This window comes from Notamacropus eugenii, chromosome X (assembly GCF_028372415.1).
Source record: "Notamacropus eugenii isolate mMacEug1 chromosome X, mMacEug1.pri_v2, whole genome shotgun sequence".
Lineage (NCBI taxonomy): Eukaryota > Metazoa > Chordata > Mammalia > Diprotodontia > Macropodidae > Notamacropus > Notamacropus eugenii.
Genome location: NC_092879.1, coordinates 64,916,606 through 64,931,275, shown reverse-complemented (window position 1 = coordinate 64,931,275; position 14,670 = coordinate 64,916,606). Strand labels below are relative to the sequence as shown.

General features: G+C 48.6%; 1 long non-coding RNA gene across 1 annotated transcript in view; it reads left to right on the top strand.

The window, feature by feature from the left end:
• The window catches only part of LOC140516438 (uncharacterized), a 247,288-nt gene that overhangs the window by 10,954 nt on the left and 221,664 nt on the right, over positions 1–14,670 (top strand). The gene's annotated exons all lie outside the window — the stretch shown is intronic.

The window sequence follows — 14,670 nt, the reverse complement described above, 5'->3', positions numbered from 1 at the left end:
CGAAGACCCAGAGGGCCCATCCTGCCTGTCCCTGTTCCCTATGACCTGTCCCCAGTGGGTTCCTGAGCAAGTTAACTTCTTTGGGCCCCAGGGCTACCTCCTAGGTAAAATGAGGGAATTAAGAGTGGGTGGAACAGCTCAAGTCCCCTCCAGGCTGACAGCTGATCCTGTTCCTTATCCCACACTTGAGCCTGAAGCTCAATCTGATTGAATGAAGTTCATTTCCATTTTCCAGGGAAAAGGCTAAGTCATTTGCAGACTTCAAGGTCTGAGCAGTAGGTCTTAGAATGGTAACCATGGGGCAGGCATGAAGAAAGTCTCAGAATTTTTAGGAGTTCTATAATCTGATCCTGAGGAGTTTGGGCAGTCATAGGTCTATGAATGTAGGAAGTAGGTCCTGATGATCATTGGGAAAGGAAGTGGGGTGCGTGGGAAAGCAGAGTGTGCCTAAGTGATGGTTTTGTAGTGGAACCCATCTGAGTTGGTAACTACCAATCATTAAAGGAAAATCTTTCACCATGGCAGGAAGGTATCTACTCTGAGAGGATGCAAAAGAGGGGTCATTGGGAAGGAGGAGGAATCCAAAGGCTTCCATGCACGTTGGGAGTATAGATGCTGAGAATAACTATGTTGGGAGAAAACACACACACACACACACACACACACACGCACACATAAGTATAACAGAACTTTTATTTTTTTTTTTAGCTAATTACCTTAAATGAATATAATGCCAGGTGACTGGTGATATGACAGGAAAGTTGAGCATTTCTATCCCATGCTGCAGGCTCTGGTAGGCAACCCAGAAATCTATGCACAGGTGGCCTGTCAGCCCAGCTCACATCCAGTGTTTTCATGGAGAGCAGCAGAGCATTCAGAATTACCTGAAATCCAAACTCAGGCAAAGAGAACAGAAATCTGCCACACAAAAGGCTAAGAGGGAAGAAATGACTCACAGGAGGCCCAATTGAGGTTCTAGGAGCAACCCACTAAAATGATACCTTCAGAATCACTAGAGAGTAGACAGACCCTTGGTCAAGAGGGACCCAAAAAACTAGGACAGATTACCACAATGAACTCCTCAGCCACAGAGTAGAAAAATGGGCAGGAAGGAGTAGCAACCACGAAAAATATGGTTAAGAAGCAATAGGCCCACAGAGACTTTGGATACAGGGGCACTGAGAGTATGTCAATCTCTGGAGCACGGAGGAAATATTCTGCTCAAATGAACACAAACAATAGGACTGAATGCCCCTTAGGGGGGACCCATTCACTATCCAAGGTGCCAGGTGTCACAGCAGGAGGTCCTCCAAGGGACTCTGGAAAGGGAACCCCACAAAAACTGATCTGGAGACATTGTGGTTACTCAGAAAGGTCACCCAGATTACAGGGAGCATCTGTGGTATGGCAAATTCCCTGCTAAGTATGCCACAGAACAAAAGAGGGTGAATCTGAGGCAAAGATCTCATCATACATCAGGCCTTCACAGCAGGGGGCCCTTCGTGGACCCCTTTCAAAAGTATGAAAACATATATTTACTACCTCCAATATTTGCTTACTCGTTATTTACAGTAGGATTTCCACCAGAATCCCCTAAATCAGCTGCCCAGAAAGAGAGTCAGAAAGCAAAACAAGAATGCCCATGCACTCAGTGAACTACTTGGGCTTTAGAAGTGACCCTAGAAATGTCTCCACTGACTACACGTGGTCCCAAGCCAATCCTTCAGGCTCCAAGGAAAGCAGAAAGTGGACTAGAAGTAGCAGAAATTGAAACCCAGGGAAAGAGAAAGAGAATTTTTCACTAAATCCCAATCAAACCACAAACCTTCACCCCAGGGGGGCCAACATTGCACTCTGGGCCAGATTCCATGACATCCATCCACCAAAAGTGTGTAAACCTTAGAAAACCCAAGGGAGGAAAAGCAGAGCCAGTGCTAGGCCAAAGTACATCCAAAGGGTCCCCCCGGTGAAGGACAGAAATGGACAACACAAATCTAGCCAGAATTCCATCCTTCATAGTAGGGAGCCTGTAGGTGCCCTGGGGCAAACGTAGCAGAAATCTATCCACAGACTGCATGCGTGCTGAGGACAATTGCACAATGTACATAGAAAGGACAGAGGCACCAGAAGGGGCTGAAATCTAGCCCCAGGCAGAGACTAGAAGAGTCTTTCCCAAAATCCCATCCAAGGGCCAGGCCCTCACACAGGGGGGTCTCCTTTTGCACTCTGGGCCAGATTCCATAAAGGGGATCCACCTACAATTTGCAGCCCTGACAAAGAGCACTTGTGGAAAAGCATAGCTAGTAACAGGCCAGAATTCCCCCAAAGTGTGCCCCTGATCAAGAAAAGGGAAAACACAGCCTGAGTCCACCCAGTGGGTGCAGGGGATGACCTGTAGCAGACAATCAAGAAATCTATCCACAGACTGCTTATTGGCCCAAGAGGGTTCCAGTGTATACATGGAAATGACCAGAGTACCTACAATGGTCTGAAATTGACACTCAGGACGTATCTGCACAAAATTACTCTAAGATCTATGGAATGATTCACAGCATGGGGCCACAACTGAGGTGCCAGTAGAAACCCACTAAAATGATCCGTGAACAGTCACACAGGAATAGAAACCCCTTTGTCAACAGGGACCCCAGGAACTGGGCCAAATGACCTCCTCAGGGCATGAGGAAAGGAATGGGCAAGAAAAAATTCCAACCCTATAACAAATTGCTTAAAAGAAATAGGCCCACAGAGACTTTGAATGCAAGGACTGTGGTCCTATGCCTCCACCTTGAGAGGGACCACAGACTAAGGGTCATGGTGAAAGGAACACAAGCAGTGGGCCTCAGTGCCCTGAAAGAAAAAGTACAGAAACCATCTAAGGAGCCAGCAGTCACTGCAGAAGATCTTCCAAATGGCCCTAGCAAGGGATAGATGGGGACACATGGACAGATGGCGATACATAGACAGACAAATGGGGATGCACAGATAGATACATGGGGACACGCAGACAGACAGATGGGGATACACGGACAGACACATGGGGACACACAGACACATGGGGACACACAGACAGACAGACGGGGACACACGGACAGACACATGGGGACACACAGACACATGGGGACACACAGACACATGGGGACACACAGACAGACACATGGGGATACAGGGACAGACACATGGGGACACACAGACACATGGGGACACACAGACAGACAGACGGGGACACATGGACAGACACATGGGGACACACAGACACATGGGGACACACAGACAGACAGACAGGGACACACGGACAGACACATGGGGACACACAGACACATGGGGACACACAGACAGACAGACGGGGGACACAGAGAGATGGGGTCACATGGACCTATAGGAGACACATGGACAGATGGGGACACACAGAGAGAAGGAGTCACCGACAGACAGATGGGGGCACCCATGCAGATGGGGAAACATAGACAGATTTCAGACGCATGGACAGGGAGATGGGGACTTACAGTCAGAACAGGACACACGGAGAGTCAGATTGCAAAACCCAGACAGATGGAGACACACAGACGTACAAATGAGGATATACGGACAGACAGCTGGGGAAAAACAGGCAGATGAGGACACACAGACAGATAAGAGACGCATAGAGCAATGAGAGCACAGACATACGGGGACACACGGACAGTTAGGAGAACCACGGACAGATGGGGACACACGGAAATACAGGTGGGGAAACACAGACAGATGGGGACACAAGGAGACAGAGGAGACACACGGACGGATGGGGACTACCAGACGGATGGGGACTACCAGACGGATGGGGACACACAGACAGAGAGATGGGGAAACACACACAGACAGCTAGGGACACAGAGAGATGGGGACACACGGACCCATAGGAGACACACGGACAGATGGGGACACACAGCGAGAAGAAGGCACAAACACAGAGAAGGGCACTTACAGACAGAAGGGGACAGATGGAAAGTCAGATTGCAAAACCCCAACAGTTGGGGAAACACAGACAGCCAAACGGGGATACACAGACAGAAAAATGGGGACACAAGGACAGACAGCTGGGGACAAACAGACAGATGAAGACACATAGACAGAAAGGAGACACATGGAGCGATATGGACACAGAGATACGGGGACACATGGAGAGTTAGGAGAACCAGGGACAGATGGGGACACACAGAAACAGATGGGGACACATGGACAGACAGAGTGGGACACACAGAGCGATAGGGGACACACAGACAGATGGGGAGACATGAACCAAGACACAGGGACACAAGGACAGGTGTGGAAACATGGACAGATGGATGTGGGACACACAGAGAGAGCAGACACAAGGCCATTACGGATACATATGGGGAAACACAGAGAGATGCGAACACACACACTGAACAGGGCACACTGACAAACTGAAGGGGACAGAAGGGCAGAGGGGAAAACAAGGACAGAGAGATTGGGACACAAGAACAGACAGATGGGGATACAAGCACAGATAGGAGACACACAGGAAGATGGGGACACATGGACAAACACATGGGGACACAAGCAGAGAGACAGATGGGGAAACATGGACAGATGGGGAATACACGGAGAGATGGCGACACATGGGCAGACAGATGGGCACACATGCAAAGATAGATGGGAACGCATAGGCATATAGTACACACAGACTGAAGGGAACACGTGGAGAAATACATGGGGGGACACAGACAGATGGGGAAACACAGACAGACACATGGGGACACACAGATACTGGGGATACATGGACAGATATGGGCACAGACAGCTGGGGAAACAGGGGCAGATGGAAGAGGGATATGTAGACAGAGAGGGTACATACGGAGACACAGGAGACACACGGAGAGAAGGGGATACACCAAGCGCGGGGAACACACAGACAGACATATGGGGACACACGGACAGAGAGATGGGGAAACATGGACAGAAATATGGGCATACACGGACAGACAGATGGGGACACACGGCAAGATAGAAGACACACAGGCAAATGGAGACACACAGACCGATGCTGACATGTGCACAAACACACAGGAACACATGGACAGATAGGGAAACACAGACAGCTGGTGAAACATGGACAGACAGAAAAGGGATATGTAGACAGAGAGGGTACACACAGACAGACAGGAGAAACACAGAGAGATGGGGATACACACACCGAGGGGAACACACACACACAGACAAAACGGGACACACGGACAGAGAGATGGGGACAAACAGACAGATGAGGACACAAGGGCAGGTGGAGTAACATGGACAAACAGGTAGGGGATGTAGGAAAAAAGTGGAAACAAGGAGAGACAAAGGGAGACACACAGACAGATGGGGAGACACTGACACAGGGTGACACATGGCCAGACAGATTGGGAAACACAAATGGGGACATATGTACAGACAGATGTGGACACACAGACAGACAGACTGGGAAACAAAAAAAGACAACTGAGACACAGACAGGTGGGGACACACAACAGATGAGGGTGCATGGAAAGACAATTGGCAACACAGAGACAGATCGGGACACATGGAGAGATAGATGGGGATACCCAGACAGGTGGGGACCATGGAGGGATGGGGACACACGAACAGACAAATGGGGACATACAGACAGAAGGGGACACACGGAGAGACATTTATGAACACACAGAGCTGCCAGGAGGCAGTGGTGAGGGAACCCCTCAGAAATGGAGCCGGGGACATTCTGGGTCCTGGGAAAAGCCTCCTGGATGAGGAGGTGCGTCACTGGTGGGGCCAATTCCCTGCTAAGTGTGCCATAGAACAAGGCAGGATGATTGTGAAGCAAAGTCCCCAACTTGGAGCACGCAGACACAGCAGGGGGTCTTTCCAAGGACCCCAGAAGAGATCCCTTCAAATCTGTCCAAAGAAGTGCTTGTAACCTTCAATATTCCTGCAGTCGTGACTGACAATAGGATCTCAGACACAGTCCAGTAAAGCAGCTGCCCAGCGAAAGACAGTCAGAAAGACTAAAGAAAGCCCATGCAGAAGCAGTCAGTGAACCAGCTACCTGGGCATTACTCACGCCCCTGGAAATGACACCACTGACTACACGTGTTCCCAAGGCATTCCTTCAGTCTAGAGGGAAAACAGGAAGTGGACCAGCAGCACCTGAAATGGAGACTCAGGGAAACAAAATGAGAATCTTCCAAATATCTCATCCAAGCCACCAGCCTTCACAGCAGGGGGACCTAGGCAACTCTTTTGACAAGATTCCCTCACATCCAATTAGCAACAGTCCCCAAACTTTGAAAAGAATTATGGAGGAAAAGTGTACACAGGACTTTCCCAATGTACCTTTCAAGTGTGTCCCTGGTCAGGAAAAGGGAAGGGGCAGCCAGTACCCATCCAGAATTCAATCACTAACAGTGGGGATGGGGGTGAGGATGGCCTGTAGCAGACACTCAAGAAATCTATCCACAGACAGCCTGTGGGCCCTGCACAGTTACAGTGTGTATATGGAAAGCAGCAGAGGGGCCTGAATGGCCTATTATCCAGACCCAGGCAAAGAGAAGAGGAATCTGCAACACAAAAGGTGAAGAGGGAAGTCATATGTCACAGCAGGGAGCCTCACCAGAGGTTCCAGCACCAACACACTAAAGCGATCCATGAGCAATGACTGGAGAGTAGACAGCCCCTGGTTCAAGAGGGTCCTCAGTACTAGGCCAGGATCCCCCAAATGAACTCCTCAGCAAGAAGTACAAGAATGTTCCAAAAAAGTCCAATACAGGATAAAAAGCATAGGCCAAGGGAGATTTTGGACCCAGGGACACTAGTTCTATGTCACAGCTTGTAGGTGGACCACAGAGGAAGCATTCTGCTCAACTAAACACAAGCAAAGGCCTGATTGCCTTTGGGATCTTACCGTGCCCAGTAATGGGGACACAGGGACCATCCAAAGTGCCAGCAGCCACAGCAGGAGGTCATCCAAGGGGCTCTGGTGAGGGAACCCCACAGAAATTGATCTGAGGACATTGTGAATACTCAGAAAAGTCACCTGGGTTACAGGGGGCATCTGTGGCATGGCCAGGTCACTACTGAGTATGCCATAGAACCAAAGGGGATAGGTCTGAAACAAATAACTCTACTTCTAGCACAGACCACTCCATGCTCCACAGAACAGATCCCTTCAAAACGATGACAAGATGTATTTGTGACCTTCAACATCCCCTCCATTGTTACTGACAAGATGATCTCCTTCAGGATCCTCTAAATCTGTTGCCCAGCTAAAGAGAGTCAGCAACAGAACAAGAAAGCCCATGCAGAAGCATTCACTGAACCAACTTCTTAGGCTTTAGAAGGGAGCCTAGAAATGTCTCCACTGACTACACTTGGTCCCAGGGCAGTCCCTCAGCCTTGAAGGAAAGCAGGAAGTGGACCACAAGTGGCAAAAATGAAAACCCAGGGAAAGAGAAAGGGAATCTTCCACTAAATCTCAATCAAAACCCAGGCCTTCGCCCTAGCGGGGCTGACATTGCCCCCTGGGCCCCATTCCCTTGCATCCATCCATCAAAAGTGGGAAAAACTTAGAAAGTGCAGTGGAGGAAAGGCACAGCCATTGCTGGGCAAAACTGCACCCAAAGGGTGCCCCTGGTCACGGACAGGAATAGAGAGCCCAAAACCACGCTGAATTCAATCCTTCACTGTAGGGAGCCTATGGGTGAACTCAGGAGAAGACAGCAGAAATTTATCCACAAACTGCATATCTGCGGGGTCAGAAGGGGCTGAAGTCTAGCCTCAGGCAGAGAGTAGAGGAAATTTCACCACAATCCCAAGAATGTTCCAAGACCTCACACAGTGGGGCCAACCTTTGCACTCTGGGCAAGATTCCTTAAAGGGGATCCACCAACAGTTTTCAGCTCTGAGAAAGCACAGTAGTAGAGAAGCACACGTAGAACTAGTCCAGAATTCCCCCAAAGTATACCCCTACTGAGGAAAAGGGAATGCACACCCAGAGTCCACCCTGAATTCAGCACCTCATAGAGGGAGCTGAGGATGGGCTGTAGCAGACACTCCAGACATTTATCCACAGACTGTCTATTGGCCCAAGAGGCTTCCAGTGTAACCGTGGAAATGACCAGAGTACGTAAAATGGTCTGAAATCGAGACCCAGGAAAGAGAAGAAGAATCTGCACAAGAAACGCTCACCTCAGGAATAATTCACAGCATTGGGTCCCAAATGAGGTGTCAGTAGCAACCCCCTAAAATGATCCATGAACTCGGGGGTAGATAACCACTTTGCCAAGAGGGATCCCAAGAACTAGGCCACAATCCCCCAAATGAACTCCTCAGGGAAAGAAGAGAAGAATGTGCAAGAAAGAAACTCAACCGGGGAACAATTTACAAGAAATTGGACAAGAGAGATTTTGGATGCAGGGACTCTGGTCCCATGCCAGTGCCTAGAGAGGGACTGTAGCTTAAGGTCATGCTGAAAAGAACACAAGCAACGGGCCTCAGTGTCCTGAAATGGAAAAGGCAGGAACCATCCAAGGTGCCAGCAACAACAGCAGCTGGTGCTCCAAGAGACTGGTGAGGGACAGATGGGGACACATAGGTAGACAGATGGGGACACATGGACTGATAGGAGACACACAGACGGACAGATGGGGAAACACAGACAGAAGGGGCCACACTGATAAAGAGGAGACACATACCCAGACACATGGGGACAAAGACAGATGGGGACACAAAGACAGATATGAAACACACGGACAAATGGGGACACACGGACAGACACATGGGGATACAAGGAAAGACGGGGATACCTGGTCGGGTAGGGAAACGTGGACAAAAAGATGAGGAATATACAGAGAAATATGGGACACTTGGACACACATTTGAGAACATATAGACAGATGAGGACAGACAGATTGGGATACAGGGACAGACACATGGGGACACACAGACAGATGGGGACACATGTATACATGGGTACATATGCAGAGACAGGTGGAGGACATGCATACACAGAGAAATAGGAAACGCATGGACAAATGGGGATACACAGACAGATGGGGACACACAGATAGACACATGGGGACACACGGACAGATGGGGACACAGAGACAGACACATGGCGACACATGGACGGAGAAATGGGGACACACAGAGAGGACACACAGACAGACACATGGGGACACACAGACACATGGGGACACACGCACAGACAGATGGGGACGCACAGACAGACAGCTAGGGACACAGAGAGACGGGGTCACATGGACCTATAAGAGACACACAGACAGATGGGGACACACAGAGAGAAGGAGTCACAGACAGACATATGGGGACACCTATGCAGATGGAGAAACATAGACAGATTTTAGACACACGGACAGGCAGATGGGGACTTACAGTCAGAACGGGACACACGGAGAGTCAGATTGCAAAACCCAGACAGATGGAGACACAGAGACATACAAATGGGGATATATGGACAGACAGCTGGGGACAAACAGGCAGATGAGGACACACAGGGAGATAAGAGATGCATAGAGCAATAAGGGCACGGAGATAGGGGGACACAGGGACAGTTAGGAGAACCACGGACAGATGGGGACACACAGACAGACAGATGGGGTACACGGAAATACAGGTGGGGAAACACAGATAGATGGGTACACATGGAGACATAAGAGACACACGGATGGATGGGGACTACTGGACAGATGGGGACACACGAACAGATGGGGAAACAGAGAGAGATGGGGACACACACAGACAGCTAGGGACACAGAGAGATACGGACACAAGGACAGATGGGGACACACAGAGAGAAGGAGTCACAGACAGACAGATGGGCACGTAGAGACAGAAGGGGACTCATGGATAGTCAGACTGCAAAACCCAGACAGATGGGGAAAGATATAGCGAGAGTAACACACAGACAGACACATAGGGACACATGGACAGAGAGATGGGGAAACATGGACGAATAGATGGGCATACACGGACAGACAAATGGGGACACAAGGCAAGATAGAAGACATACAGGCAGATGGAGACACACAGACTGATGCGGACACGTGCACAAACACATGGGGACACACAGACAAATAGGAAAACACAGACAGCTGGGGAAACATGGACAGACAGAAGAGGGATATGGAGACAGAGAGGGTACACACGGACAGACAGGAGAAACACAGAGAGATGTGGACACACCTAGCGAGGGGAAGGCACATACAGACACAAGGGGACACACGGACAGAGAGATGGGGACAAACAGACAGATGAGGACACAAGGGCAGGTGAGGAAACATGGACAAACAGGTAGGGGATGCAGGAAAAATTGGAAAGAAGGAGAGACAAAGGGAGACACACAGACAGATGGGGAGACACTGACACAGGGTGACACATGGCCAGACAGACTGGGAAACACAAATGGGGATATATGGACAGACAGATGTGGACACACAGACAGACAGACTGGGAAACAAAAACAGACAACTGAGACACAGACAGGTGGGGACACACAACAGATGAGGGCCCATGGACAGACAAATGGGGACACAGAGACAGATTGGGACACACCAAGAGATAGATGGTGATACACAGACAGATGGGGACCACAGACAGATGGAGACACACCAACAGACAAATGGGCACATACACACGGAAGCGGACACATGAGAGACAGAGCTGGCAAGAGGTGATGGTGAGGGAACCCCTCAGAAATGGAGCCGGGGACATTCTGGGTCCTGGGAAAAGCCTCCTGGATGAGGAGGTGCATCACTGGTGGGGCCAATTCCCTGCTAAGTGTGCCATAGAACAAGGCAGGATGATTGTGAAGCAAAGTCCCCAACTTGGAGCACGCAGACACAGCAGGGGGTCTTTCCAAGGACAGCAGAAGACATCCCTTCAAATCTGTCCAAAGAAGTGCTTGTAACCTTAAATATTCCCTCAGTCATGACTAACAATAGGATCTCAGACACAGTCCAGTAAATCAGCTGCCCAGCGAAAGACAGTCAGAAAGACTAAAGAAAGCCCATGCAGAAGCAGTCAGTGAATCAGCTACCTGGGCATTACTCACGCCCCTGGAAATGACACCACTGACTACACGTGTTCCCAAGGCATTCCTTCAGTCTAGAGGGAAAACAGGAAGTGGGCCAGCAGCACCTGAAATGGAGACTCAGGGAAACAGAATGAGAATTATCCAAATATCCCATCCAAGCCACCAGCCTTCACAGCAGGAGGATCTAGGCAACTCTTTTGACAAGATTCCCTCACATCCATTTAGGAATAGTCCCCAAACTTTGAAAAGTATTATGGAGGAAAAGTGTACACAGGACCTTCCCAAGGTACCCTTCAAGTGTGTCCTTGGTCAGGAAAAGGGAAGGGGCAGCCAGAATCCACCCAGAATTCAATCACTAACAATGGAGATGGGAGTGAGGATGGCCTGCAGCAGACACCCAAGAAATCTATTCATAGACAGACTGTGGGCCCTGGCCAGTTCCAGTGTATGTATGGGAAGCAGCAGAGGGGCCTGAATGGCTTATTATCCAGACCCAAGCAAATAGAAGAGGAATCTGCAACAGAAAAGGCAAAGAGGGAAGTCATGTGTCACAGCAGGGAGTCCCACCACTGGTTCCAGCACCAACACACTATAGTGATCCATGAACAATGACTGGAGAGACAGACAGAAGAGGGATATGGAGACAGAGAGGGTCTGGTTCAAGAGGGACCTCATTACTAGGCCAGGATCCCCCAGATGAAGTCTCTCATGAAAAAGAGAAGAATATTCAAAAACAAATAAACTCAGGAACTCATGGGTTAAACAAAATGACCCCAGAGAGACTTTGGATGGAGGGACACTGGTGCTTCATCAGGGCAAGTGATCAGAGCAAGTGTCCTGCTCACCTGAACACAAGCACTGGGCCTCAATGTCCAGGAAAGGGAACACAGGAACAGAGAAAGCAGGAGGTCCTCCAAGGAGCTCCTTTGAAGGAACACGACTGAAAATGATCGAAGGTCAGTGTGAGTACTGAGAAAATCCCCTGGGTGAGAGAGACCATCTGTGGAAGAGCCAATTCCCCGCAAGGAATGCCATACAAGAAAAGAGGAGGAATTTGAAAGAAAGCCCTTATCTTGGAGCAGGCATTCACAGCAGAGGGCCCTGCCACAGACCTCAGAATTGTCCCCCTCAAACCTGTTCAAAGATCCCCTTGTGGCCCTGATTGTTTGCTCAGTCATGACTGGTAGTAGAAGTTCAATGAAAATCGCAGTGACTTTCTTTTAAACTGTTAGCTTTCTTTTCATAACTGTCAAGCCTGGAATTTCTTTGCCATGGAATTCTACATTCCATGAAATGGTATTACGAATGACATGTTTCCAGCATACTCGTTGAAATTAGCAACCCATGCATCTTGTCCCCATTAAATCATAAAAATGGAGACAAAATTGGGAAAGAGTGACAAAATTCAACATGGAGAACAGGTTTTCCCGAGATCCAGTTTCATCCCTGTAATAAAACATCACATTTTTCTACTTTGTGGTTTCTTTTCCCAGGTCACTATCTTAAAATGAGCCAAGAGCAACTGAGGGCATAAAGGCTCATTTTGGCACAGATGCTGTATTTTGTTTCATTTCAAATACATGCTATAAGGAAGAGACTAAAGGAAAATGGAGTGGTAGATAGAGGGGTCAGCCTGGCAATTGGAAAAGTCACCTCAGGTCTGGTTGGGAAGTCCCACCTCGAACAGCCAAGTCTGTCACGAAGAAGCTCCTGAAGTCCGGCTGAGTGAGGTTCATTTGTGGAGTCAGTTTTCATCCTGAGAGTTCTCCACATCAATGACATCACAGATCCAAAGCACAGAAAGAAAAGAAAAACACTGTCCAGGAAACACTCACTTTGAAAGCTTATTATGCTTCTCTCAGTAAATTAATTCATTAAACAGTGACGTTGACTCATAGGTCTTTAAAGCACTGCTGTACCCTGGCAGGGCTGGAGAGAGGGGACAGAAGGAAAGATGGATGAGAATGCTTCTGGTGAGCATTCTACAGGGACATGCACAACCACACCATAATAACATCTGTGACTGGAAATGAACATGAAAGCAGCACTAAGGAAATCTGTCTTTATGACCTTGTTTGCCTTGCAGCACAGTATTTCCTAGGGCAGCATCATTCTGATGCATTTCAGGGCATCCATTACATTTCCTGGAGAAAAAAAAATACATCTTTATTTCAACATAATTAGTTCCCCTTGTAATCCTGTCTGTTTTCTGCATTGAAGGATATTTTTCTGAAAGTGTTCTGAGTCTTCACCAAGCTGCCAGAGGGGTCCAGGATACTCAAAGCAAGCTCAAGAGAACCACCCTCCACGGAAGGAATCAAAATTTGTCTGTTAGTGGAGGGGCGGTCATATTGATGGGAACTCGTTGTACTTTCAGTGTTCTTTTGGGAAGGAATAGAAAAGGTTTTTCACGAATTCACATTAACATGAGAGCCAACACAACCCTGGAGGCAATTTTATTTTAGGGATCATACATATAGTCGTATCGTGTCATGCAGGGAACACTCTAGAGATGTCCAGGGGAGTTCCATGAGTTGTCTCCAAGTTTTGCAAACAGTCTGCATGTCTAACGGGCTACAAGTGGGAACAGAATTAGACAGGTGCAGGGGCATTCCGAGGCCATTTCAGTCCAACTCCTGGACAAGGACCTCCATTGCAGGAAACCAGCAAGAAGTCAGCTGGTCTTTGGTGCCAGAGTTCCTCAGCCTGGGAACCCATTTTGTCTTGAGACGATACATTCCACTCTGGGATATTTCTAATTACTAGCAAGTGTTTCCTAAGTGAAGCTTCAAGTCCTACCTTCTTTCCAACCTCCCTTGGGAATTTCAGATGTGTCAAGGAATTTAGATAATTACTCTGTTGGACCTTCCTCAATCTGGCTCCAATTAACTTTTGGTAATTTAAATACTGTTGAATGCTTTTGAAAAAGGAAATGTGTGCAGGGAGAAAAGCAGGACAGGGATGGGTCTGAAAGATGCTGTAGAATTCTCCTGCACAACGCACTCCTGTCCCATCTGTGTGAGGTTAGGGAAAGCTTGCATTACCATATCCGTGGTGTTCCATTCCTCCCTGGTCACATGTCTCTCTGTTGTCTGGTCCCATTTCCTCTCCAACTTGATTTCACTTCTTCATTGTCTTTGGAATTGAAAGATGCAGAGGACCCATCCTGCCTATCCCTGTTCCTTGTGGCCTGTTCCCAGTGGGTTCCTGAGCAAGTTAACTTCTTTGGGCCCCAGAACTAACTCTTATGTATAATGAAGGGATTAGACTGGGTGGACCTACTCAAATCTCATCCAGGTTGAAAACTGATCCTGTTCCTTATCCCACACCTGAGCCTCCAGCTCAAGCTGATTGAATGAAGTTCATTTCCATTTTCCAGGGAAAAGGCTAAGTTATTTGCACACTTCAAGGCCTGGGCAGTGTGTCTTAAAATGGGAACGATGGGAAACAGAGGAAGAAAGTCTCAGAATTTTCAGGTGTTCTATAATCTCACCCTAAGGAGTTTGGGTGGTCAAATGTCCATGAACGTAGGAACCAGGTCCTGAGGATCATGGGGAAAGAAGACGAAGGCGGGCTGCGAAGGCAGAGAGTAACCTATTTGATGG